Source organism: Camelus ferus, chromosome 27 (genome assembly GCF_009834535.1).
Source record: "Camelus ferus isolate YT-003-E chromosome 27, BCGSAC_Cfer_1.0, whole genome shotgun sequence".
NCBI lineage: Eukaryota > Metazoa > Chordata > Mammalia > Artiodactyla > Camelidae > Camelus > Camelus ferus.
In genome coordinates, this window is record NC_045722.1 from 4829389 (window position 1) to 4850308 (window position 20920).

The window sequence follows — 20920 nt, forward strand, 5'->3', positions numbered from 1 at the left end:
GGCTTAGAAGTCCATGTCCTTGCTGCCCTCGAAAGGTAAGGTGGCAGAAACCAGCTCAGGTCTGGAACATGGGCTTGGGGCCTTATAGGCCAGGGACGCAAAATGTAGTCTAGAAGGGGGTGAGGGTTCTTCCCTTGGTCCCAGTGAGGCAGGGAGCAGGCAGTGGAGGACCAGAGTGAGGCCTTCTAAAGCCTGGGCAGGGCCCAGGCAGGGGCAGCGCTGGCTGAGGACTTTATATCTACCCTCTTCCGATCCTCCTCCAGTCCTGCCCTGCTGGGCTCATGGTCTTCGTTGCCCACGAGAACACAGAGGTTCACAGAAAGTCAGGCCCAGGCTCCGCAGCAGCAGCCAAGGTCAAATGGTGGCCTTTGTTAGAACACACCACTCCCAAGGCCCTCCTTGAGCTTTTCTTAGACATACAGTCTACTTACCTTTGTTTAAAAACCAAACAAATCTGTACCCACTTTAGACTTAAAGAGGAGGCCCAGGGAGCCTGAAATAGGAGAACCCAGCCTTGACCGTGGGGGATGACACCATAAGTCAGAGGGCCGGAGGCGTCCAGCTGCCGTCCACCCAGGAGCCCAGTCCTGGTGGATGTCACCAAACCTGCTGGAGGAGACTCATTTATCTCTTTAGCTCCCCAGCAGGGGATCTCTTTATCAGCTGCCCAGTCTTTAAACCCCTTGTCCAGCCCAAGTAGTGTCTCTTAAAACTGTTTGGCCTTGAGAGAGGCCGTCTGCCCCTTATCTCTCTGTTTCGTTCTGTGCTGGCTTCCTGACGGGTTATCAGGGGAGGCTTTGGTTTCTCTGTCTCCTGTTATCTCCCTGCTGAGTTTCAAAGCTGCCCTCTCAGCAGCTTCTGGCCTAAACTGGTGCCTTACCCTGCAGAGGCTGGAGAGCAGGAGGGGCAGGAGCCTTGCCTTCCAGCCAGTGCTTCCTGATTCCCCACTCCTGTAACTTGTCTGTCCCTCGCCCGCCTCGGCCGTCAACAAGACTGGCTGGGTGTCAGTTATGGCTTCTGCAGGGACATAGGTGAGCCCCACAGAGCTTAGCTTTGGGGAGTTCACAGAGCAGCCACTTTTTTTTTTTTATTAGGGAAACCAACATAGGCTTCTCCCTTCACTTTTGTATGTATATTGATTTGCCAAATACATTACAAAAAGCAACTTCTTTTATTTCTAAAGAAAGGATGTTTTGACTCCCAATGAGTAGAAAGGCAGATTAAAATAGTGGTGTCAAGGGACACCGCTCCCCTGACATGAAAGGACGGCTGGCAGCCTCACGTGCTCCCAAGGCAAGACCTTGTCTGGGCTGCGTCAGCACCTGGACGGGTCCCGAGACCCAGATCTGAGGCAATGAGGCTCCGGGAACTCCACAGAGCTGCCAGGTCCTCACACACATCAGGCTGTGCACCTCATCCTTGCCCAGGATGCTTCCCCTTCTTCTCCCCAGCATGCTCACGTTCCCGCCTCAGACACAGCCGGGCGACTCCTCCTCTAAGCAAGGCCTGCTTCGTGGGTGTGAGATCTGTGCAGTCACACAGGGCCCTGAGCTGGGTTTAATGCTCTGCCATTGCCGTCTCGAAATCTGGGCGAGGGGCCTCACGTTTTCATTTTGCACTGGGCTGTAGCCGGTCCTCCCTCCACACCATCTTTCTCATGTGATCTCTCACCCTAAGCTGAGTCTGGGGCCTCCCCTCCACTGCTTACTCCCCAGTCACTCCACACAGAAAGCCCTGCTCACTGATCTGTCTCTCCACCCCATAAAGGCTGGGGGCAGAGGCTGCACGAGCCCCGCACCAGACGTAGCAGATGGCAGGTGCCCAGTAAACGTACGTTGATTTGAACAGCCCAAGTGAAGGCCTGGCCCAGTTCCTTACATGATTCTGGCCAGAGCTGGGTTTCAACCCACTTCTCTTGCTTTGGGGCCAAGACAATCTTCCCCGCCCTGTTGCTCTCCTGACCAGTGGCCAAAGGCCAAAACCAACCCAGACCAAAGCCAAACATAAATCTGTTTTCCTGACCTAGGACCCAAACTAATATATTTTGTTTTTCCCCAAAGGTACGCTACTATTTTCTAGAGTAGTTAAACCCAACTAACCCAGAACATCCGAACACCCTCTTTTGCCCAGGGCTTGTGACACAGAGCCAGGGTAAGGACCAAGCACCGCCCAAGGAGGACTGGGGCCCTGCTGCGTCATGAGGGACTCAAACTAGGTCCCAGATGTGAGGAACTGGTAAGCTGTGGGCGGGGAGAGTGGCAAGTGCTGAGGCTAGATTTTACAAGAGCAAGGAAAGGAAGGGCATGGCTTATACCATTTCTGCCAAATCCGCCATGCAATCCCCTTACAGCCTTTCATTCATTCATTCATGCAGGGATATACTAGTGAGGAAGATTCCAAGCTTTTTCTTTTCCTCTCATTTCACCTTTTTTATTGCACAGAAGGTGACATACCATATATTTTCTTTTCATTTTCCTTTTTAAAGTCAATAGTATGTGAGGACTGACTTTTATCTGGTGAATATGGAGAGTAAATATAATTAGTCTTGATAATTTCTGTTATCTGAGTGTTTCCCTGAATTATTATTTTAAAAAAATTTTACTGAAGTATAGTTGATTTACTATGAGGAAGATTCCAATCTTTTGAGTGCTTAGTTTCCAATCTTCTTTGGAACAAGGCAGAGTCTATAAATAATAGGGGGGAAACAAGCCATTGGTACCCACCTGGCTCCCTGCTCTGAACAGAGGTTCCACAGATACACTGTCCCCGCTTTAGGTGTCTTTAATGGCAGCCCTCTCCTTGCTCTGGGACCCAGGCCCAAGCCAGTGATTATCTGATCATGCAACAGACAGCACTGTGCTGTACTCTGAACTTCCCCAACTTCCCCAAGGCCCTTCTCCCCCACCTCAGCTGAGCTCTCACCCAGCTGCTCCGGGCCCCACCTGATCAGTCGCTAGTGGAAGTTAGACACAGAGCCGGGGCATCTCCTGCCCTGGAGGCCTGGCAGGTAGAACGAGCCATGGCCCCCAACAAATATTGGAACACTCTGAGCTCAGTTACCCTGAGGAGGGTGTGTCCAGCCTCAGAAGGGAAGGGATCTGGTCTGCCTCCTAGAGCTCTGGTCTCTGTTGTGGGCACCAGATGAAGAGGAGGAATGAATGACCAGACCTGGGCAGACTACCTTCTGAACAAAGCTGGGGCACAGACGGTCAGTGCTTGTCTGGTGAGAGAGGGAGGAAGTCAGGAATGTGGGGAAGGTGAAAATAAAACCTTTCTGTTCTCTAAGTTTAAAAAAGGAAAAGATTTCTGGGGCCAAGTCCCAAGCCACAAATAGATCCATTTTAAACCTGGCCCAAGTAATCACTGATAGCTTTACTTCCCTTTCTGAGAGCCAGCCTATCAGCAGCAGCCTTATTCCCCAGAGCTAAGCTTCTGAAGGGCAACCAATTCCTTAACTTTCAGGCTGAAAGAGCCAATCTGCAAACAGCCTGGCGTCTGAAAGCCAGCCAATTGCTGAACAGCATGCTTTCTGAGCCGTGTATAAGATTAGCTCTTGCATTGAACTGATTCTGTGCTTTCTTTGCAAGTAAAGTTTTGTTTCTTCTTTCCGCAGGTAATAAATTCAGCTTCACTATTTTAGATACATATCCTGGGGGAGGAGGTCTTGCGCTCAGACACATGTCCCCGTGGGAGTGGTGGTGGTACTGCCCTCCCCTACCCCGCACCTGACCTTGGTTCCTGGGTCTCCAGGCCACTTCTCTGTAACCCTGTCCTCTTCTTTCCCGGGTGACGTCTTGAGAACTGGGGAGGGAGACTGTGGCTGAGGAGAAAGTGTGTTGAGGGTGTCTTCACAGGGTCCTCTGTGGGGTCCTGTGGGGGGGGGGCTCAGCCTGAGGGGGATTCACTGACAGGAGACAGGCCTGCTCTCCCAGAGCTGCTCTGAGAGAGACACTGATGGATGGGGACACATCCATGACATCACGTCTGATTGGGCTGATGGCAGAGGCAGGACACCTGAGAGCTATCAGCAAAACAGCCCTGGAGCTCCCAAGCCACACCCAGCCAGGCCCCTCTTCCCTGAGGTGGGTGGGAAGGGTAAGTCAAGGAGGGCTTCCTATTGGAAGTGAGGTTCAGGGGGCCAGAATGCCTCCCCTAGTGGTGCTCACATCACTCCCCAGCACTCTGGGTCAGGGAAACGAAGATGACAGCACAGCTCCCCCACCTCTGTCTTCCCCCAGTCCTGTCCCCCAGGATCCCACAGGCTGGGTCTCTGATGGGTGAGCCCAAGGCAGAAGATTCTTTCAGAGGAGAGCTTCTGTGAGCTTCTTGGAAGAGAGCCCTGGGGCACTCGGAGTGACTGGTGCAATAAGCAGAATTGGCCTCTGGAAGATTCTGCATCCTCTGCCTGCTTTGTCCCACCGCTCTCCTCCCCTCCCCACAGACACCTGTGTCCACTCCCCATCTTCACTGACCAGATGAGATATGTTAAGGTGTCTTTTTTCACCTGCTGGAATAGACCTAAACTGGCAACCAACTATCTCAACAAGTCGTGCTTTATTAACTCTGGGTCTGGCAGGGAGTTTGAAGTGATTTTGTACCCTTCCTTGTGCAGTGGGTGCAGCACCCACCCATGTTCCCTCCCCTCCTTCCTTTGGCCTCCCACCCCCACCCCCATGCAAACCTCCAAAAGGCAGATTTGCATAACATTTTGCCTGTGTTTGCCTGGTGGCTCCTCTCTCCTTTTGGAGCCAGCCTGGAACTCCTGGGTTCTGACGCCAAGGAGTTCTGCCCCACCACGCTGCCTGCAGGGGGACTAGGCTCCTCAATTCTTCTCCCCGGACATTGGACATTACGCTGGGACTATGGTAAGACCAGCAAAGTGCCTACACCAAAAAAAATTAAGGAGGTATTCACTCTTAGGTGCTGACCCTGCACTCTCGAGACCCTGAGGGCGAGGGCCTCCTTAAATTTTGCCCCCTAGGTGCCTCACTTGCCTTACCCGATACCCTGCTGGGAGTGTTCAGGCCTTGGGGGTCTGAAATCAAATCTTATCAAATATGCCCTAAAAGCTGTTAATCCCGAGTCTGTCCTTGAGCTGGCCTTGCTACCCTCTTCCCTGGCCACCGACCCCTCTTGTTGGAAGGGCAGCTAGAAGAGGTAAGAAGGGGTCTGAGGTGGGCCAGACTGTGAGATCAATGTCAGGATGGAGGATCAGAGGGAACCCCAACCCCGCACCCACCCAGGAACTGAAAACCATGTTGAAGGACCCTCAGGGTGACCTGCCTGCAGAGGGAAGCAAGCAGGCCAGACAGTGATTGGGACCAAATGTTGATGAGAAACTCAGAACCCTGAGCTAAACTTGACCCCACCACAGCCTATCCTGAGGATTACCAGACCCTTCCCAGAGAGGTCTGAAGGGCCCTGAGAAAGACCAGGCTGAAGCAGGAGGTTTAAACTCCAGGTCTCTGATTGGAATTAGCTGTGAAAGGGGACTGTTGTGAGACCAGGAGAGACAAGGCAGTAGAAGACCCGTCTGCATGTGTGTGTGTTGGGGGGAGGGTTGGGGGAGATCAGCGGGCACGTGCCCACATCCCCATGGCTAGGGTGCAGGACCTGCTCAGGCACTGGGCAGACTTCCCCTCTCTTGGCCCTGCCTGTTCCTCACTCAGCAGGTAGCTTCTTTCTGTCTGCTCCTTGGGCACCTCTCCTGCTTTCACAGCTCGTCCAGAGCCTGGGACCCCTCTGTCTGTGGCCTCAGGAAGTGTTTTCTTGAGTCTAGCTGAAGGAGAGCGGGCCTCTTCTAGAGACTGGGTGGAGGTGGTCCGCAGACCCTCGTGGGCAGGATGAGGGGTGAGCCAAGTGCAGGCTGAGCGCCCTCCTGTGTCTGGGGAGGTGCTGAGCCAGGGCTGGGGGGGTGTGTGGGGGTGTGTGTGTTTGTGGAGGTGCCCCCGGGTTATTCCAGGCAGGGTCTTCTGCATTCCCTGCGTGTCTGGGAGGCCAAGCTCACCGGACAAATAGCACCTGGCAGCTGGCTGGCAGGCCATTGTTTTCAGGAGGTATTTCCTTGCTTCCATTGGGGAAAGGTGAAAACAGCAAGAATTAGCTAACTGGTTCTGAGCCTCACCTCCCCCAGGGTGAAGCGACCCTAAACTCCCTGCCTGCCTCCCGTGTTTCTCCTCCCACCTCCCCAGGGCTGGAGGAGCCCAGGAGCAGCCTGAGGCAGCCCCCACCCGGCACTGAGGAGACTTCTGATGGGCAGGCCTCTAGCTGGACTCGCACCCTCCAGTGACTTGTGCTCCCCGTAGAATATGAGGCGCTGAAAAGCAGGGCAGTCTTTGCAGACTGGCGGAGAAGCGGTGGCCTGGGGAGGCTGGAGGGGATTGATCGTAAATCAGATCTGGTGGGGCAGACCCCATACCACCCGCCCCACAGCTTTGACAGGGAGGGGAGCAGAATGTGCACCCCGGAATGCACCACTTCTGCACGTGGGTCATTTTGAACCAAAGACAGTGGGGGCCCAGGGGGCTCAGGAAGAGCTTTTTACCTCCCCCTTAACTGCCTTAAAGAATTTAGAGAGGGGCCTGTGCCCAGGAAGAAAGCCGTTACCAGAGAGAACTTTTCATATCAGGAAGACTTACCTGCATGGCATGACAAACATTTGTTTACCAAACATTTGCTCTTCTCAACTTCCTCTGACTTGTCTTCCTCCCCTTTGAAGCCCCAGACCTCTACCCCCTTCTCCTTAGCTCAGGATGGCATATAAGCCTCAATTACCCCCAACTGCCCTTGGGAGTCTCATATTTTTATGGGGCTCCCCTACATACGAAATTTGTTTTTCTCCTATTAATCTGTCTTACGTGAATTTAATTATTAGTCCAGCCAAAGTACCTAGAAGGGAAAAAGGGAAAAATTTTCCACCCCTACAACAATGTCTGGGGCTATGCCAGCCAATGTGGTGAGTTCCAGGGACAGAGGTTCCAGCTCAAAAAGAAGGGCCTTCTCTCAGCAGAGCCGAGAGGCCACGAGGCTTTCGGGGAGCTAATGAGTTTTCTGTCGCTGGACAAGTGCAAGTCGTGGCCTGTCAGTAGGGCTGTGAGTGCTTCTGGAAGGACCCCTCAGACGGGGTCCAGTCGACGGGACAGGACTCCTCCAGGAGCATGACCAGGAGGGGTATCTCTTCCCCAAATCCAGCTGGCCTGAGAGAGGGCTGGGGGCTGGAGGGATGGGCATTGCCCGGATATCCCACTCTCAGGACAGGCTTCTGCTCTGGGCATCATAGTTGGCCCTTGGCTTCCTCCCCTATTTCTATCCCAGCTCCTGTCACCTGATTCAACTCATTCTCACAGCCAGGTGAAGGCAGGACCTGTGCCAGCTGAGGAAACCCTACTGCCCAGCATCAGACCAGAGCCCTGCAGGCCCCTCAGACTCTCCAGGGCTGGGCCTTACCTCCCTCTAGGGGCTCTTGGACCCAGGTGAGTGATGGGCTTCCCTTCTCAAGGCCCAGACTTGCTGCTCGGGTGAACTGTCTGGGGTCAGACCAACAGACCGTCCCCCTCCCTTGCCGCCAGCCTCACCTCTCCTGGGGGGAGCTCTGCTTCACACCCAGGCTCAGGAAGGGTGAGGCCGCGTCACGGACGGGCGCTGATAGGGAGTGGGGCTCTGTGACACTGCACAGGGGAGGCGGTGGGGGCCACAAGGGGTCTCCCAGAGCCCTGGGATCCCATAGGTGGGCCTGTTCTGGGTGTGAGACACAGGGGCCTACTCAAATGAGATTCAAATCAACCCTGCAGTGCCGCAGCCAGCCGCCAGGACTCCCTGGCTCTTCTTCCTGCCTGACTGTCAGGGAAGCCAAGCTGGGGCTGACTCGGAGCTGGGTCAGTCTCCTGCCCTCAGTTTCAACCCCGGGAGAGGTTCCTTCCCCCCTCACAGCCTCAGTTTCCCCACTTGAATTAGTTCTGAGAGCTTGTTTCAAGTGAATTGAGGTCTAGGAAGCTGTCTGGCCAGAACTCAGGTTGGGGTGGAGCTGGATGGGTGGTGGTGTTTGGAGGCTAGAGAGAGAAGTCTCTGCCCTGGGGCCCAACATCCCAGCAATGTGGCTAGCCAGTGACAGGTGATGGGCCTGAGGGTGGGGACAGCTCGTGCTAGTAATGTACAAAGGTCAGGATGGTGGGAGCTGTATACTCCAAGTGGAGACAATAGTGAGGCAGGAGCATTGTACACAGAGAATTTTAAAACAGTAACAAAATAGAATAAAGCTTATCTGCCTTGTATTCTCACCACGTGCTGGCAGTTCTAAACTTTGTCAGTGATAGAAGACTCCTCTCTGAGTCTTTTATTGGTTGACGTTCTAAACAATTGTTCTAATTACTGTTGAATTTTTGTAATAAATAAAATAAGCTTCAGGTTAGCACCTTTACCTGCATATTCATTAATAAATATTGTATCCTGCATGAAAGCTCACTCAGAGAATTCCCTGTTACACTCATTGCTGGCCAAACTCCAAGCATGACTTTGGACTTTCGTTTGTGGTTCCTAACTGGCCCTCTTGCACGGTCCGTGCCGTCCCCACGTGTGTCTAGTCCCCGAGGCGCATATTCCCATGTTTGAACAGTGGATTCTCAATCAGCAAGGACAGTGCAGTGATTGTAAAGACAAAGAACCAGAACTTGAGGACCTTCCATTCTGCCATCCTGTGGGACAGCTTGGAAGTTTTATTTATGAAACTAGAGCCAAGTAGGAGGCATAATATTTTTGTTTGATAAATGCAAACTTTAGTCCATTGTGGAATGTATTCCTCTCGTTTTGTGATCTTTACAGTGTAATCATGTAAAGGAGGAAGTGTTAAAGAATGCTCCACCATGGATCTAATGTGCTCAGTATGCTGCTGGGTGGTACAGATCTGCGAGAGAGGGACCCGGCCAGTTCTCCACCCTCAAGACCTTGATGTCATGAGAAGGGCAGGGAAAGGGGTCAGCCACAACAGAGGAATGGCCTGGGGACCTTCCCCACCCAGCAGTAGTGCCCCCTCCCCCATTCCAGCTTTATTCACCTGTGGATGAAGTTCCCTGGTGTAGCCTGCAGCCACCCCATTGCCCCAGGTGGGAGGGGCATGGGGTGGAATGTCTCCAGCAAGCTCTGATAAGGAGCAGAGGCCCAGATGCCCTAACCTCAGCCAGGGAGCAAGTCTGGAAGACATCTAGAAAACTGACAGGTATCCTCCAGCCTGCGCCTTCATCACCTGTCCTACCCTACCCTCTCCTGTGTAATGAGGAGAGGGGTACAAAATATACCACTGTATCCTAGGAATTATTTTGAGCTGAAGATATTTGAGAATCAACAGATGCAGGAAGAGGCTCTTCTCTGAACTTCCCCTTACCTGTCTAAAGGCAGAACCTCCCAAAAGAATTCTAATGTCATAAATTCCCTCCCTGGGAGTTTCGCAACCAGAGAAGATTGACTCCAGTCACCTGAGACCAGGATAAGCACTCACCTTACAAAGTGTCACAGCACTCTCATAGCTCCCATGTATTCTCCTGAGAGCCCATTTATCTTTCCTAAAAGTTATTTGTTTTCCCACAAGTGCCCTTTCTCTTATTCCCCTATTAAGTGGTGTCTAATATCTGATAAGGGGCTAATATCCAAAGTATCAAAGAACTCATACAACTCAATAGCAAAAAGGAAAAAGCAAAAATGGGAAGAAGAACTGAATAGACAGTTTCCCAAAGAAGGTATACAAATGGCCAACAGGCACACGAACAGGTGCTTCGACATCACTGATCTTCGGGGAAATGCCAATCAAAACCACAGTGAGCTATCACCTCCCCCCTGTTAGGATGGCTGTCATCAAAAAGACAGAAATAACAAGTGTTGGAGAAGACGTGGAGAAAAGGGAACCCTTGTACACTTTTGTTGGGAATGTAAATTAGTGCAGCCACTATGGAAAACAGCCTAGAGGTTCCTCACAAAATTAAAAACAAAACTACCATATGGTCCAACAATTCCACTTTTTGGCATATATCCAAAGGAAATGAAAATGGGATCTTGAAGACGTACCTGCACCTCCATGTTCATTGCAGTGTTGTTCACAATAGCCAAGACACGAAAATAGCCCAAGTGTCTATCAACAGATAATGGATAAAGAAGATGTGAGATATATATATATATATACACACACACACACACACACACACAATGGAGTATTATTTAGCCATGAGACAGAAGAAAACCCTGCCATTTGTGACAACAAGGAGGAAACTTGAGGACATTTTGCTAAATGAAAGATATGGCGCTAGACAAATACTGTATGATATCGCTTATATGTGGAATCTAAAAATATTGAACTCATAGAAATAGAGTAGAGTGGTGGTTGCTAGAGGCTGGGAGGGCAGGGGGAATGAGCACATGTTGATCGAAGGGTACAAACTTTCAGGTGCAAGATGAATGAATTCTGGGGATCTAATGTACAGCAGGATGATTAAAGCTAATAATGCTGTTACATACTTGAAAGTTGCTAAGAGAGTAAATCTTAAATGTTCTCACCACAAAAAAGAAACAGTAGGAGAAGGATATAGCTCAAGTGGTAGAGTGTGTGTATGAGGTCTTGGGTTCAATCCCCGGTACCTCCTCTAAAAGTAAATAAATAGACCTAATTACCCCACCACCACCAAAAAAAAAGGTAATTACATGACAAAATGGAAGTGTTAGCTAATGTTATGTGGTAATCATTTTGCAATATGTAAGGTATTAAATCACCTACTGTACACCTAACTTATACTGTGAAGGAGAGGCTGGGCTGGGCTAACAAGATAACTCACAAATCTAAGTACTGGAATACTGATCTGAGTTCTGCTAGACTAACTTGTAAATCTAGGTTAATTAGTGTTGGTTTGCTGTTCATGTTTTTTTGCTAGCCAGCTGGGTTTTCAAAGATACATATCTGGCTTTGGAATGTTGGTTTGCTGCCTCCCCACCTCCACTTTTGTGATAATGATGCTGCTAAAGCTGTTCCATGCCTATTGGCCGAATACCCCAAGCTTGTACTTTACCCTATAAACCCTCATGCGCACATCTTGGAGGTGCTCAGAGCTTCGAAGCAGAAGCCCCTCTGAGCCTGCCGGCGTAAAACATCTGAGTACTCCAACCCTCCGAGTGGTGCTTGTTTCTTGACTGGCCTGTCGTTTCCTTAACAATACAGTGTTATATATCAATTGTATTTCAATAAAGCTAGAAAACAAAATAAGATGGTATATAAGCCCCAAGTTCTGACTGCTTCTTTCAGCCACGTTTTCTGTGAGCTCCTGTGTAGGTAGATGAATAAATTTTATCTTTTCTCATGTTAATCTGTCATTTGTCAGTTTAACTCACAGGTCCCCAGTCACTGGGATCTAAGAGGATAGAGGAAGCTTTTCCTTCCCAACATGATTATAATAAAACAGTACTAATAAATAAAAATTCATTGAGTGTGTACTATATGCCGGCTGTTATAAACCTTTAATCCTCCCAGCAACCTTTGAGATGGTGCTATTGTTAGTCCCGCTTTATAAATGCAAAAACTGAGGCATAAAGAGGTCAGGTTTGTTTGTTTTTTTTTTTTTTTTGAACCTAGTCATACCCAGAGCTCAAGCCTGTGAGCTGGGGTTAAGTCACATGTATCAGGAGTCCTGCTCTGCCTCTCCTGGGCTCAGTTTCCCTGTCTTCACGGTGGGATGGTAAGGTCTCTCCTAGCTCTGACAGTCCTCAATCACAGGACACTGGGGCTGACAAGGAGACCAGCTTGAGTGTGACCTGTCTACAAGGTCAGCAGAGAGGATGGCAAGAAGCCACTGGCTGCAGAGGGAGGGGTTCTGAAGGCCTAAGACTTGGGATTTCCACCCATCCCATCTCTGCCACTGCCTTGCCGTGGGCCTCTGGGCCAGTTGCTTGCTCTCTCTGAGTCATGGTGCCTTCATCTCTCATCTACTTGGTCCTCAGTCTAGAGGATCCAAGGAGAGGGTATAAAATATAGAGAGCATATGCAAAATGTGGAGTATATGACTGCATGAATTATGACTCCCGAGTTCCATGATATGGTGCCACAAAACCTTATCAGTATCAACATATGAGGGTTGCCTAATTTGCATATTTATCACACTTACAGCCAAATGTGAGGGGTTGTGGAGCCAGCATGGATGCACCAGTCCTGTCAAGTCACACCTGAAGTTTAGTTAATTTGCATACAACCAATCATAGTGAAGAAATAAATGGCAACACTGTTAGGGGAACTGTGGTATGATTAAAAATATTATGTATTATATATTATATTTATATTATAACATTATATATCTTATATGTGAAACAATATTTTATATATAATGTGCATGTAATATCTATGTATTTATTATTTAAATATATTTACATGTATAAATGTATCTATAAATTTAAGTATATATATAAATTTAAATATGTATTTATTTATTCCTGGCATAGAGCTCCTAAAACCCTTGGAATTTCCTGTGTGATGGGAGTGTCTTTTATTATTCATAAGAAGCTTCATTGATTAGAGAGAGAGAGAAAGAGAGAAAAGAGAACCTACACCAGCAGGGAGTCATGGCCGACATCCACCTAGAGCTTAAGGTACCATCGTCCTTTTACTCTTCCCCTTAAGGAAGGCATATCTATTTTACGTACTAACAGAAACTTTTATCTGAATAGGTGGAATAATTCTATATTGGGATTTTTTTATGTCGAATAATTCTGTAATAAATATGAATAATTTGGAAATGCTACCTATCATATCCTGGGTCCTCTGCAAAACAACTTGTTGCAAGGATTAAGGTGCTAATACTTTATTTGGGAGGTGCTAGCCCAGGGCAGCAAGGGTGAAGAAAAGAGAAGTAAGGTGGGGAAAGCTGGAATAAAGCAGATTGCTCCGGGAACCTGAGCAAGCACCAAGGTTTGCACTCCCCGATGCTATTCTGGTTGGGTTCCAAAATTGCTGTGAAGCCAGTAGAATTAGTGTAATACATTCATTGCAAATTGATACACAGCTTCTCCACCTGTGAAATGAGGGAGATGGCTGAGGATGACAGGCCTCCCTACTCCAGTTCTGACTGTTTCTTGGAGGGGAAGGCTGTCAGGGGCCCAGCACAGCTCACTCACACCCCACCTTCTGCTGCCTGTGACCACACCTCAGCTCTTTCCAGGTGATGGCCACTATGGGGGCCCAGGCTCACAGCTCCTCTTAACCCTTGGTGATCTTAGGCAAGACCCAGAACATATCCAAGCCTCACTTTCTCCATATGTAAAATGGGGCAATGATGCATATCTTCAAAGTTGTGGTCAGAATTCAACAAGATGCATGTGTGTGTATTTGTGTTTTATGTCGGACACAAAGCCAGTGCTACAGAGGGGAGGGTATAGCTCAATGGTAGAGCTGTGAGGTCCTCTTGTCCTTTGCCCTGACTTTGTGGCCTTCCTCCCTGGTGAGACGCCCCTTCCAGCAGCTGGCCCTGAGCATCTGGTCACACCTGAGAAATAAAATCCATACCACCCTGGCCTGGGGCTGGTGTGGTGTGAAAAGTGCCCCTTCTACATTCTCTTTATCAGGAAGTAGACGCCTGGGACATGACAGTCATTCCCCTCCAGGGAACAAACAACCATTCTTGATAAGTGAAAATATTTTTTTAAGCCAAGAAGCTGCTGCTCTAAATTTGCTAAAACTGAGTCAATATTTGGCCTCATTCCCCAGGACAAATATCAGGATGGAGAAAACTTTTACAGTTGTGGGTGCTCTATCGACCAATGAATGCAACCAGTTATGTGTTGTGCAGATGGGCAGTGAACTGGATGTTTGAAAATGTTACCTTTCACTTGTTAGGAAGCAAAAGACACATTTTTCGAAAGTATTTACAAAAAGAGGAAAGTGGCACAGTGCAAATATGAAACGGAAGAGCCGATGCGGATCATTCATGTTCCGTAACAAGCTGAATTTTTGTTGTTGTTGTTGGACAAGTTGTTGCCAAGTTGCAGTGCCCTGTGAATGCTCCCCCAAGGTGGGGGGATTTCTCTCTGAGGAGGGAGGGCTTGGGAGTCTCCTTGGCCTTTCCTCGGCCCAGGACCCCCAGGTTTCTCAGACTTGAAGACTGAAGAGCTCGGGAAGGAACTTGTGGGGCCATTCATCCCTCGCTTGGAGGACACATACAGTCAGAGCTGGCTTCATGGGTCTGAGACCAGGCAGCCCACAGGGCCCTGCACTCAGAAGGGCACCGAGCTTGGTTTAATGCACTGGGATTAATCAGCATCTTGAAATTCTTTGTAATTTTATCTTTGAATTTGGGTCTTGTAAGTGAAGTCCAGTGGGGTGAGGGAGCCAGTGCCTGAGGCCTGGGGCCTCCTGCTCACGGGATGGTCCTACCTCCTGCTACCTCCCTGCCTCCCTGGAATGAGTTTTCATCCTCTGATACACCGGTCTCATCTCGCCTCCTCCTCCTCCCTGCAACCACTGGCCGTCTTTCTTTGGACCAGCACAATATGGTGTGTTCAGTGGGATGACTTGGACAGGGCAAGCCTTTCTCCCACTCCCATCCGGGTGCCTAGCATAACCTGGCTTGCAGGTTGGGACATGAGTGGGAAGGGAAGATGCCTGACTCAGCTTCCTGGAGCATCTGTCTGGTGGCTGACAGGAGGGGCCACTGGTAGTTGGTGGACTCCAAATGTGCATGCCAAGTCTTGGGGCTTCCCTACCCCAGTGCCTGCCTGTGAGGGTCTGCACTTGCCCCGTGAGTATTCCCATGCTGGAAGGAATGTGACATTAAATAAATAAAAAGAGCATTATGAGGGGTTGAAAGAGAAATTGCAGAAAGAAGGAAAAAGCGTTACCTTTCCCCCTGTGCAGGGCGTCCTGAGATTTCACTCTGCACTGGGCCTGGCAGATTGCATAGCCAATCCTGTATGCAGTGCTGTGCTGGAGCCAGCTCTCCCTGGCTCCCAACTCCACGTTGGGTGATGTCATGTGAGAAGCTTGAAAGGGCCGTGGTGATAACATTAACAACACAGAAAGCAGGCAAGTGCTGCAAAATTGGACATTGTTTTCGACCTGGTTGTTAAACATTGACCAGCACACCATTGCACAGAGCACTCAATAATGCTGAAAACTTCTTACTCTTGTTATTTTATTGACTAAAGCAGGCCAGCCTAAACTTCTAGGGGGACAGTGCAGAGCCCTGGATGGAAGACTCGGGAAGAAAACAGCACTGACCCAGACCATTTCACCACGGTTTCAGGGATGAAGAAACAAGCTCAGAGAGGTAATGGACTCACTTAAGACCACACAGGAGGACAACTGCTGAGCTCACATTGGGGCCCAAGGTTCTGGCTCTTAGGAGAGGCTCTTTAGAGCCACATGTCCCCTGTCCCATGCAGTGCCTAGCACAGAGTTCTGAACTGCAGGAATAAACTGGGATGAGGGGGCTCAGGAGGGGTAGGCAAAAGGGAAGCTGGGGGAAGGACTCAGAAATCCCAACCCGACACTTTTCTCATCTTCCAGGATCCTCACAGCCTGAGGCAGAGGCCCGGGCAAATGGGCAGCAGGACAGAATGTTCCAGCAACCACTGACTAGATCAGAGACACAAATATTTGCTAAGCCCAGGGGCCTCCCAGACATGCTGGCAGGGTTCAGGGGAACAAGTGTATGGAGACTCTCCCTCTGGAGCCACGGAATCCAGGAGAGGGAGAAACCCCTCAAAGAGTCCCCCCCAAATCCTCAACCCCATTTGCTTCATCACATTTGTATAAGAGCCCCTCACACCCTCAAGTATGTAAAGCCCAGTCACAAAGCACCTTCTCAGCCATGAGCAGAACAGGGAGCTGACCCCCATTTTACAGATGAGGAAACTGAGGCCCACAGAGGGAAGAGGGCACGCCCAAGGGCTGGGGAATGGGAGAACCTGAAGTGGAGGCAGGATGGGAAAGCTCGCCCCCAACTCCGACAGTCTCAGATCCTGCATCTGGTCTGCTGCTCCCCTACTCGAGAACTGCCCTGGACCCTCACTGGCCTGGATGAGTTAGTTGCTAGTCCCTACTGACCCCTAGACCCTCTTCTCTGGCCAGACCTCCCAAACTCACTTTTTACAGCTCCCACAGGCTGCTTTCTCCCCAAGGGAACCTCCTCTCTCTTCTTACCTCCCAGCTCAGGAAGCCCTTCCCCCCTCACACTCTCCTCAAATCTGCACCCTCCTGCCTTATGAATCTCCAACCTGGCCTCAGTGCAGGAAGCCCTCCTGGACTGCTCCTGCTCACACAAGAGGGCTCTTGTCCTCTCAGGAGTAGGAGCCAGAGGTGTCTGGGTCCCTTTCAGGAGTGGGAGTTAAGCAGGGGTCTGTGTCCTAGTTGCAGCTTTGTCACCAACTTACTGGGTGACCTGAGGGCTACCCTGCTCTGTCTGAGCCTCAGCTCCCTCATCCGGATTCAGTTTGCCTGCCTCACCAGGGAACTGAGTCTGGGCGGGAAAACTTTGGCAGTGGGCACAGGTCACAGCTGCTGGGGTTCTTGTTGGCATCAGCATTGCTCCAATCTTGGGCTCCATCCAAACCCATTGTCAGCCAGCCACACACTGTCTCTACTTCTGCCTCTTCCCTAGGGGCAGGAGGCCTGAGGTTGGCCTGAGAGCTCAGCTGGGGTGGGTGCTGGGAGCACAGGCACTCCTGTCCTCCTCCACTAGCCCCAGAGAGCCAGGCCTGGGTATGGAGCTGGGAGGGGATGCACTACAAGAGGTTGGAGGCCACCTTGAGTCCCAGCTCCTAGGCAATTCTGCCCTTCAGCCCTCCAGGGTGTTAACTTTTCCCAATCAAGAGCAAACTCTATCTCCATGGCAGCAAAATTAGGAAGGGCCCCTGGGAAATGTTGGAGCCCTCCCCTCCCCCAGGCAGACTTTCGGAAGGCCCAAAGAAGTGTTCCCCACAATGCCTAGAATCAGAGACTGTCATGGCAATGCATCATTTAGAAGCCTGCTCCCCATCGTACAGATGAGGAAACTGACACAGAGATGCAGGGACTTGCCACCACTGCAGTGAAGACGCTAGGATGTTCAGATAGCAGGGCCCTGCTCTTGAAACTGCGTGCGCATAGCGGGCTCCGGCTTTATACTTCGTTTCAAGGTTATTTTGAGTTGCTTTGGGGGCTCAGGCCCTTTCAGAGTTACCGCTTGGCACAGCCACTACTCCGGGTCTTAGAAGGTCTAAGGGTGAAACAAGACCAACACCTGGAGCTTTGCCCAGGGGCTCTGGACCCTTGGAAACCGAGGGAGGACGGAGTAGCGCTCCTGCAGTGAGGGGCGTGGGCTCCGCGGGGCGGGGAGCGCAGGGGGCGGGGCCCAGGCGGCCGTGACTCCACCCCGGGTAAACTCGCCTCTCGGGTAAACAAGCGCCGGCGGCGCTTGGGGCTTCTTCTGCAAGTCCGGCGCCAAGTTACATCACGGTTCCCGGGAGCTTCCCGCCCCAGCGGCCGGGTCCCCGAGGCCATCGCTCGCCCGCCCGCCGCCTGTGTCCGAGGAGCAGAGGGCCGGCCAGGCGCTTCCTTCCCCTAGCCCGCCAGGGCAGGAAGGCTTCCAAGTTTTCCCCGGAGGCCCCTGGGACTTCGTTGAAACCGGGTTCAGCTAGAAGATAGGGGCACCGCCGTGGCCGCACAGGAACTGCACCTCAGTTTCCCCACCTGTGAAACCAGGAGGCTGCGTTAGAGTCTTGTGCCTCCCAGCTCGGGGAGGAGAGATGCGCCCTGAGCCCAGGGCGAGGGGCCGCCCCCAGATGGCTGTGACTCGGAGCCGGGCTTTCTACTTTAGCAGTGTAGTGGGTGGTCGCAAAGCTGAGTGTTTCAGAACTCAGACCCTCCCCTCCGAGGGGCCTGGGTGAAAACTCAGGGGCGCAGAGCAAGGATGACTTTGTAGGATCCTAGCACCTTCCTCTCCCGACTTGCTGCAGGACACCGACCCTCTGAGTAAAAGAAGACCTGCCCACTACTCTCACAGCGGGTGTGTATCAGCGCTTTGGAAAAGGCATCGGGTTGCATAACGAAGACGGAGATTGCCGCTCAATATCAACTGCTTGCACCTCGGAGCCTGATCGAGCAACAGGCTGTGTGCAGAGGCAGAGCTCCTGGGAGAGGCTCAGCGGAGTGTGGGCCGGAGCTGGATAGGGAGGCAGCAGAAGGGATGCTTGCCGGATCTCCAGGAGCTGCCCAGTCCTGGCACTCCACTATTTGGCGATTCTGCACCCGCGCTGTCCAATAAGGTACCCATGAGCCACGTGTGGCTGTTGAGTACTTGAAATGTAGTGTGGGGACCCACTGGAACCCCAGAGTCGGCATGAAGATTATTTTAAGCTGAAGATATTTGAGATTCAACAGATGCAGAAAAAAGCCTTCTGGGAGCTTCCCTTATCTGAGGAAAAGCAGCAACTTCTGGGAAATGAGGCTACCATAAATCCCCTCTACAGGGAAGTTTCATGGCCTTGAAGAAGATAAGAGAGCATTCATACCAGTATAGACAAATATTATCACAAACTTTCTTATTTTCTGTCGATTCTCCTAAAATCCCATTTATTAATTCCTAAAGAAATGTTTTTTTTTTTTTTCCATAGAAGCCACTATTCCCCCTCCCTTTTCCCTACTAGGTTAGGTTTATAAACCTTTAACTTGAATCATTTAACGAGCCAGGTACTTCCTTTGTTGGCTACCATATGCATAGGAAATACACTTTTTTTTCTCCTGTTAATCTGTCCTTTGTCAGTTTAATTCTCTGGCCTCTACAACTGAACCTAGGAGGGTAGAGGAAAAGATTTTTCCTCCCGTGCAGTGGCTACTTGGCATTGATATGTGTGAGAAGTGTAAAATACACACAGGATTTCAAAGACTTAACTTGAACTTGTGAACAAAAAACACTGCAAACCATATCAGTAAACAAAGAATGCTGAAACCATCAAGTCATCAGTGGCTGCTGCCACCCCCCAGTGAAGACAAGCCTGCAGCCCGGCCTCTGCAGCCACTCACCATGGTGCACTCTGAGGGAACTCAGAACAAGAAAGGACAAGATACTGGCCCTAGATAGCTAGATGCTTGTCAAAGGAATGAATTCAATGAGCCCAAATGTTTGCTTCCTCCCGTACATAGAAAAGCACTAAATTCTTTAACTTGAGATGCCTGGTTTTCTTTAGATAACAAGTAATCTTTTATTGTTCCAACTACCTGGTCTTTGTTGTAAAGCTCCTATATATCCTAGCTCCTTCCCTACCTCTTCAGAGCAGTCCCTCCGAGCGATCTGAGAGGCTGTCATCCCGGCTCAAGTCCTCCCGCCAAATAAAACATAACTCTCAACTTTTAGGCTGCACATTTATTTCAGTCGACAAACTAAAAGAATGTAAAGTATGTCAATAAAATCATATATTGATTACATGTGAAATAATATTGTGGCTAAATTGGGTTAAATGAACTATATTAAAATTACTTTCACCTGTTTTCTTTTTCCTTTTTTTGTGTTCACTAGAAAAAACTTTAAAAACACATGTGGCCGGTATTATATTTCTATTGGATAGAAGTACTAAATGTCAGGTGACCTCGTGCCTTTGGGTTTACTTTTTACCAAGTAACATCAACACAGCTTTATTAACTAGAAGCTCTGTGTCAGGTCCTGAGCAGCTCGAGTTGGAGCATGGGGTTGGATGGAGGGTCGGTGGGAGACGGCAGAGGCACTGTGCCAGTCCTCAGGAAGCTGCCAAGCCCCTCTTGGCTCCCAGCTCAGCCTGGCTGGGTTGCAGTCCACCCTCCCCTCCTCCACAGGACACTCAAGCTAGCATAAGGCTGGACAAAGGGTTCTGGGGCCTGCCAGGGCTTTGGGAACTCAGGGAAGGAACTCCAGGCAGGCAGGGTTCAGAAGACAGTGTGGCCTGTGGCCAGAAACCATAGCTGGCCCCTGAGAGCTGTTTCCAAAGCCAGCACCACAGATGAGCCTGTCAGCTGCCCAGTCCCAGGCCTCACTGCACAGCACCTCCTGGCCATCTCGTAGTGCCAGCAGAACCCTCTACCAGCCCTGCCAGCACCACATGGCAGTGATGGAACAGGCTCCCAGCTCTCTCTTCCTCTCTGCCACCTCCATTCAGCAGGCTCTGCTTGATTAAAAGATGTTCCTGACAATCATTCAGAGATACAAGCTGGAGTCTGGGAAAGAAAAATATCCCAGACTCACACACACAAAACCGTACAACTTCTGCAGCTGGCGTTTCTGATTAACAGCCCACACCTGGTAATTTGGAGGGCTGGTCCTGGTTGATGACCCAGCTTTAACCCATGCAGCTGATATGAATGTGACAGCTTTACAGCCCTGTAAAGCTAACCAGGCTTGTACATAGTTAAACAACCTTGTCTAACATTCCTTTTTCTTCTCCTGTATAAACTTGCTCAAAATAATAACAGCTAACACTCTTAATATGTTTATTGTGTGCCAGGCACTGTGCTAGTAGCTTACATATATTAATTCATTTAATTTGAATTCAATCCGATTTCAGGCACAACAGCTACCATATGAGGTACATACTATTATTATCCATTGTTCACGGGTGAGGAAACCGAAGCACGGACAGGTTAGATCAACTTGCTCGAGGTCATATGGCTAGAAAGGGGCAAAACTTGGATTGAAACCAGGCAGCCTGGGTTTAGTGTTTGTGTTCCAAATCACCTCATTACACGGCTTCTCCCAGGATACTGGAAGAAGTTATTGTGTTTTGTTTTCCTTGACTGGTGCCTTTGCTAACAAGTTTATGATAAATCTGGACCACGTGCTCACAATCTAAAACATGTCTGAAATTGGCTCTAACAAGATTAAAAATGATGCGGTGGGAAAGTGACCAAACTCATGAGGAGGAAGAAAAAAAAATCCTAGGAGAATAATCTATCATT

The 20920-nt window shown here is 50.1% G+C and overlaps 1 long non-coding RNA gene across 1 annotated transcript; it reads left to right on the plus strand.

Annotated features, from left to right (window-relative positions):
• The first annotated feature begins 41 nt into the window (after positions 1 to 41).
• LOC116660283 lies at positions 42 to 19019 on the plus strand. Its single transcript, XR_004315734.1, has 3 exons — positions 42 to 7472; positions 12466 to 12612; positions 14873 to 19019. It is a non-coding gene; the product is annotated as an uncharacterized LOC116660283 (long non-coding RNA).
• Positions 19020 to 20920: the final 1901 nt, after the last annotated feature.